The sequence below is a fragment of the Psammomys obesus genome, unplaced genomic scaffold (genome assembly GCF_907164565.1).
Source record: "Psammomys obesus unplaced genomic scaffold, mPsaObe1.curated_primary_1811, whole genome shotgun sequence".
NCBI lineage: Eukaryota > Metazoa > Chordata > Mammalia > Rodentia > Muridae > Psammomys > Psammomys obesus.
The window spans coordinates 15389047-15396318 of record NW_026596149.1 but is presented as its reverse complement, the minus strand read 5'-3'; positions in this window follow the sequence as shown (position 1 = coordinate 15396318).

The following is a 7272-nucleotide window of genomic DNA, read 5'->3' as shown; positions in this document are numbered from 1 at the left end:
CTGTCCCTGGGTGGCCACAGCTTCCTGGGTCCTCCTGCAAGCTGCCTGCTTTCCTGGGGTACCACCTGGAGACAATCCCAAAACAAGAGTGGGCAAACTACCTGGCTGAGGTTTCCAGGTGCAACTCACGGCTCCTGGGTGGATCCCTCTGACACTGCAAGCCAGCTGGGTGCACGTCAGTTCGTTTCCATCTTCTCTACTGCTGAGTAACACCGAAGTGGACAGGCAGCCAGAATGTCTGCGCAACATGAAATAACCCTTTTGAAACCTGCCGCATTCCCTTTGCCCTGCTGTCAGAAAGTGTAACTCTGGCGCACACTTAAGAATCTGTTAACCACCTCTGCTTTCTTAGCAAATATTTTAAATCTAAAGCTGGATGTTGAAATAAAAGAGTAAGAGAACTGACGCACAAGTGGAAATCTTGCTGGTTCCTGATTGGTGACCAACAGTCCGATATTGTTTTCCAAGCACTTTTGAAGCACCTAGGAAAGAGGGTCATATTGAACCTGGGCATTTTATTGTCAGGTTGGTTCTACATCTCAGGATTCCCCACTTCTCTTTGTAAGACCATTTGTGTTAATGCCCTTTCACCTTAAGAACAAGGAATTCAAATTCTTGACATTCCTGGAGTGAGAAGGAGTAAGGGGACACAGAAAAAAAAAAATCCCAATACTAGCAAGCCTGAGCTTCGCTTTGTTTTAGGTAAGGTAGCTACCTCAGCAGTTCTTTGTCATTTCATCATAGCATACTTTGATTTAATTTTCAAAGCTGTTTCTAGAAGATGAAACAAAAGCCCAAAAAATATGTAGATAGCTAGATGATAATGGCTCAGATTTCCTTTGGAATATGTCTCTAGTAATTTTTGTTCTTATTTAAAGAAAGAAAGGCACAGCAGAAGAACCACGACATTGGTGAGGGTTTAATCTGGAAAACCAAGAAAGTACCAAGATACTTGCTGAAGTGTTTTTGAGCAAATTGTATCCTCAATCAATTTTCAATCTGTTTGATCTCATTTTTCAAATAAGTGTACAAGCTTAGCCATATAAGAATATTTGAGCAATAATATAGAGCTTGAAAGAAGGGAAGCACACGATGACTTGGTTAGGTGTTTCGTTTTTTACAGTCTCACACTGCAGACTGGGTTGGCCTGGTTCTCACTGTATATCCTGGGCTAGTCTCAAACTCGGGGCAATCCTCCTGACTAAACCTCCCTAATGCTGGAGTGACAGGCCTGAGCCAGCACACCTTAGTTAGCTCGTTAAAACACTTCAAAGGCCAACATCATAGTGGAAAAGAAAACAGCTCTGCTCTTTAGGAAGTCCGAGGAATAAACACCACTGGGTGTAAGTACTTTCAGCGTGGTGGTGCTGCCTCCAGTCGCAGCATGGGAAGACAGGCAGGTGTGCTGTTGCCCTCCGTTAGAGGCCTGCCTGGGCTACCAAATGAGACTCCAAGCTCAAATAAACAAACAAACAAACAAACAAACAAACAAAACCAAAACCAACCAACCAACCAACCAACCAACCAAACCAAAACAAAAAGTAAAGTACAACAAACAAATAAAACAAAGCTTGTCACTTATTCAACAAATTCCTATTGAGTATCTAGGTTGAATTTCATTTGAAACATTTTTTGAATGGAACCGCTCAGCACATAAAGATGCTTGTTGCTAAGGCTGATGACCTGAGTTTGACCCTTTCGAGCCCACACATAGTGGAAGAAAAGAAGGGACTCCAACAAGTTGTCCGCTGATCTCCACGTGTGGGCTGTGCCATGTGGGTGTGCACACATGTGTATGTGTTCACATTCATACATAATAAATAAATAGATAGATAGTTAGATCAATGCTTTTTAAAAACGATTTAAAACTTCCTTCCTTTCTTTCTAGATCAATATTTCTTCTCTAAGGTTTAAAGACAATTGTTTAGGAGAGATAGTTCAGTCAGGAAGCTGTTTGCTGTGTAAACTTGAAATTTTAGTTTAAGCCCCAACCCCAAAACAACCTGGAGAGGTGTGGTGGCATGGGGTTGTCATCTCAGGGCTAGGAGGGTGGAGACAGATCCTGAGACAGTTTAGCATGTCACATGTGTGTACACACTAATACACCTGCGCGCGCACACACACACACTTTTTAAAGCTTATTCTTTTTTAAATCTGCTTTATTTATTCATTTGTTTATTTATTTATTTATTTATTTATTTTGCAATTGATTCATTATATAGCTCGATTGAAGCCCCCTCCCTCAACTCCTCCCAGTCCCTCATTCCATCCCTCTTCCCCTCAACCCCATATCCTTTTCCCCTAGTCCACTGAAAGGGGGAATTCTCCTCCATCTGCCCATAGCTTATCAAGTCTCAACAGGACTGCCTGCATCTTCTTCCTCTGTGGCCTGGTCAGGATGCATCACTAGGGGCAAGTGATCAAAGAACAGGCAATTGAATTCATGGTAGAGACAGCCCCTGTCCCCTTACTAGGACACCCACACGAAGACTGAGCTGCCAGTCAGCTACATCTGAGCAGAGGGTCTAGGTCCTCTCCGTGCATGGTCCTTGGTTGATGCACCAGTCTTTGCAGAAACCCGTTGGCTCCGGTTTTCAGCTTTGTTGGTCTCTTTGTGGGGCTCCTGTCCCCTCTGTCTCCTTCTATTTCCCCCTACTTCCATAAGACTCCCTGCCCTCTGTCCAAAGTTTGACTGTGATTAGAGCTTACTCTTATTCTTTATCATGAGTGCTTTATTTTCTTTCTCTGTTCCTTGCTCCTTTCTTCCCCTTTCCTCTCCCCCCACTGCGACAGGGTCTCCTGTGGCCCAGGCTGCTCTGTCCTTATGTAGCCAAGGATGACTGTAAACTTCTGATCTTCCTGCCTTCACTTCTCAAGTGCTGCCGTCACAGGTATGTGCTACTACAATGGGTTTATGTGTTGCTGTGTATTGAGCTCAGGGCTTTATGCAAGCTAAGACAATACTCTATTACCTAAGCTACATCCTTGACCATTACTATTTTGAGAATTCTTTATTGGGAAAACTTGAAAAGTGGCATTTGAAAATCCTGGAGGGACAGGATCCAGAAGGTTCCAGAAAAGTCTGGTGGCCCCTCCCTCAGTGGTGCTGCCTATCTTATCGAACGCCAATTAACCTGTGCTGCCTGATTGGCAGTTCCACACAGGAGTCAGCATCTCTGTCTTTGGACTCTCTGCTCTTTCTGAACTGTGTCCAGGCCCCTCTGGAGCTGAATACATGGGACTTACTTGTCCTGCTGATTTTGGCAGCCTGGCTCATCATTCTCTCATCCATCCTGTAAAGAAATCCTGCCTGAATGGCTTATGGGCTCTTCTCGGACGACAGCCAGCACCCAACCTTTCTTTTTCCTTGTCTCTCTCTCTTTCCCATTGGAGAAGGGGATAAACAGAGGAAGTAAACTAATGTTCACAAAAGCGGTTCCTTTCCGGGTGCCTTGGCCATATCCCTTCCTGACTGGCCCTTGGCTCCTTTGCAGGGGACCCTGGTACATTAGCTACATTGTCTGTGGTGCATTTTTCAATCCCCTGTCATGTCTGTGTGCACGGTTTGTCAGGCTGAGCATTGGAGAGGGGATTTGGAGAGTGGGCCCCTTTGCCCCACCCATCCTGTTGACCCACAGGCCTGGGGTTGAGCAAAAGCCATGCCCTAGGAAACACCCATCTCACTGCCCTTGTGGGAGGGACCTGATCTCCAGTAAGAGCTTAAAGGTTGTGTCAACACCTGAAAGTGACATTGTGTTATTGAGGAAGCAGCTTTGGGATGTGGGCTTTATGGTTCAGGGTGCTGACTAAGGACATGACGCCATTAGGTCCTAAAAGGGGACCTGGTTCTGTGGCTTGGTCTGAGGGCGATGGAGCTGCAGAGACAGTGCCACAGAGAAACCAGCCTCTCTGGGTTATTAGGGGGAGTGAAGGTGGGAAGGAAGCCCTGTGGGCACAAGAAACTAACAGAGAAAATGAAAATTTTGTTCTTTTCTTTTCTTTTCTTTTCTTTCTTTCTCCCTCTCCTTCCTTCCTTCCTTCCTTCCTTCCTTCCTTCCTTCCTTCCTTCCTTCCTTCTTTCCTTCCTTCCTTCTTTCTTTTCTGATGATAAAATTGACTAATGTTTATAAACTAAGCTTATAAAGTCCCCAAACACTACTTATTGTTGTGGATTGCACTCAAGTCCTCTCCTATGCTAAGCAAGTATGAAGCTATAGCTTTTATATGGCCTTAAACATTTTTTTAAAAGGAGTAGATATTATATTCACCCTTGCTGTTGAACTTACCATGAGTAGGCAGTGTTTGGGACAGTTGACCCCAAATGCCTTTGTGAAGAATTTGTTTCCTGGGGGTTGGGGAGGGTCTTGAGTATAACAGTTGCTTCGTTTTAATTTTGAGACACCCTGTAGCCCAGGCTGGCCTGGAATTCACAGGGATCCTCCTAGAAGTTGCTATTTGAGGGTCATTACAAGTTCATTTGAATTGAAGAGTGTCATCAAATAAAAGTCTGTTATCTGTCCCGTGTAAACCTGGAAGCGCGTGGTTCACCACAGCAAGCATCTGCAGGGGTCCCTTGCTTTGGCTGCAAGTGTTTCTTTGTTTTATGCGCATGCCCATTTTGTCTGCATATATGTATGTGTGCCACAGGCCGGTGCCCTTAGAGGTAACAAGAGGGAGTTGGATCCCCCTGGAATGACAGATGGTTGAGAGCTACCACGTGAGTGCTGGAAACTGAACTTAGGTGCTCTGCAATAGCATCAAGTGCTCTTAGCCATTAAGTTATCTCTACAGCCCGAGTAAGTGTTTAAAGTCACCCGCATCTCCTTGGGAGCAACATTTCCAAAAGGCTAGTGATAGACCTCTATCAATACCTTCAAATACCTTAGGTCCTTGATCCATTTCCCACACGTTGTCCTCTGACTTTCATTCATGTACTCTGGCACATGTACACCAACATACACACACACACACACACACACACACACACACACACACACAGAGAGAGAGAGAGAGAGAGAGAGAGAGAGAGAGAAATAAGTAAGTGTAATTTAAAAACTCACTAGGTAGGAACACTGATCAGTCAGTCGTTCATTTCATTTCTTGAGATCTTGGATCACTTAGACCAGGCAACTGAAAGAACAAAGGGGGCTAGTCGGTATGAGGCTTGTCCAGTGCAGTACCCTCTGTAGGCTAACACACAGAGCTAGCGCCACAGTGAACCACTAACAAATTGTAGCTGACCTTCCACTGAGCACATCTCAGGAATTACAAATGGGGCTCGGTTCTTCAAGTGGATTTTCTCACTTGGTTTTTTTTCACAAAATTCTGTAAAGCTCTTGTTTCTCTTATGGATGAAGAATATTCCAGAAAAAGCAAGTGCTTTGTCCAGTGGCTCACATCTGCTACGTGTAAGAGTACAGAGCTGGACGCAGCAATAGTGCTGATGGCACCAGGGGAAAGACAGGCTTCAATAAGCTCATAGCTCAGTGCCTGGCTTATGACACTTGCTCCTTGTGTTTCCTTAAATACACAAAACCAGTGTTCTGCCTCTTTGAACACTAAGGGGCCCCTGTCCTAGAGGAGACATTGAGATTACACACTCAATACAATGGTTTCCAGTCTGGGGATAGGTCTGTAGGTAAAGTGCTTACCTTGAAGCAGGATGTCCTGAGTTCAAGCCCCAGAACCCATGTGAAAAGCCGATCATGGTGGCATGTGCTGGTATTCTAGCTCTGGAGAGGCACAGCGAGGTAGACCCCTGGGGCTAAGAGCAGCTTGCTCGGCAAGAGCTAGGCCAGTGATAGACCCTACTTAAAAACGATGTGAGCAGTGCCTGAGGAATGACATCTGAGATGGTCCTCTGGCCTCCACATGTTCATGTGTAGTTGCATGTCCATACATGTACATGCACATAAAAGACACTCAGATGGCAGAAGCTAGGAGGACTGGTAAACTGCTTGCTACATGAGAAGCAGTATCTGAGTTCAGATCCCAGCAACCACATATAAACCTCGCATGGCAGTGTGTGTGTGTGTGTGTGTGAGTGTGTGTGTGTGACCTCAATGCTAGGGAAGCAGAGACAAAAGGATTCCTGGCAAGAGTTCAGGGCCAGCTTGGGCAAGTTTCTGAGACCCTGTCTTAAAGTAAAAATTACAGTGGCAGCTAGTGGCTGTGGTAGCTCAGTTATAGAGAGCTTCCTTAGGCACAGGCCCTGGCTTCCATGCTCAGATATAAATAGAGTGCAGGGGTGTAATGGAGACATCTGCATGGCAAGATTTTACTCAACTGGAAGGGTTTGTGTGTTTGTGTGCACATGTGTTTGACTTTTTATGTAGGACAGAGGTCGATCAATCCTTACTGCCTTATGTTTTGAGATGGGATCTATCACTGAACATTGAGATTTTCAATTAGGCTAAACTAACTGGCCATAAAGCCCCAGGAATCCTCCTGTCCCTACCTCTTCAGCCTTGAGATTTCAGGCATGTGGCCAGGCCCAGCTTTTTAGGAGGTGCTGGGGATTGAACACAGGTCATCAGACTTGCATGGCCAGCACTTTACTGACTGAGCCATTGAAAAAAAGGGTTTCTGCAGGATGGTATTTCAGAGACTATATCTGGAGAAGAGGAGGTAACAGCCAGGGTTCTGGGCTGCAGATGTGAGAGCACTTATCAACCACTTACCAGGCCCTGGCTTCCATTCCCAGCTCTGGAAAGAAAGAGCAGGAAATGGCGGAGGGTGTGGAGAAAAGACAAGACAAGACAAGACAAGACAAGAAGAAAAGAAAAATGAAAGAAAAGAGACAATCTCCATCAGCTTACAAGAATGAAGACTAAGTATAAGCAGCTAATCTAATCCATGTGGTGTCGGCCTTCCCTGCAGTGTTTACCATCTTGTTGGGTAACAATATGTGCCTGGGAACAATCCATTGGTGAGTGGGCCTCTGGCTCTGGTTGAGCGAGTTTGGATGTTTTACCCTGACTTTATAGAGAGGGGCAGGGAGTCCATGCATCTATAATTGGATCAGGGGTTCCAGAGTTGCCACTTAGACTTGAAAGTGACTGAAGAGATGGAGTTGGGAGCTTCCTTCATGTTGCTGCCACCCTCACCCAGCATATCATACCTCTGTTCTGTCAGAGGCCAGGCATCCAGTTTGTACATTACATAGGCCCTTTGCATCCTTTTCCTTCTGTATTCCAGAGCTGGACCATTTCCCTGCTTCCAAGCATATCAACAGATGGTAAGAATTCTTTTTTATTTTTTTCTCCTTCCTTT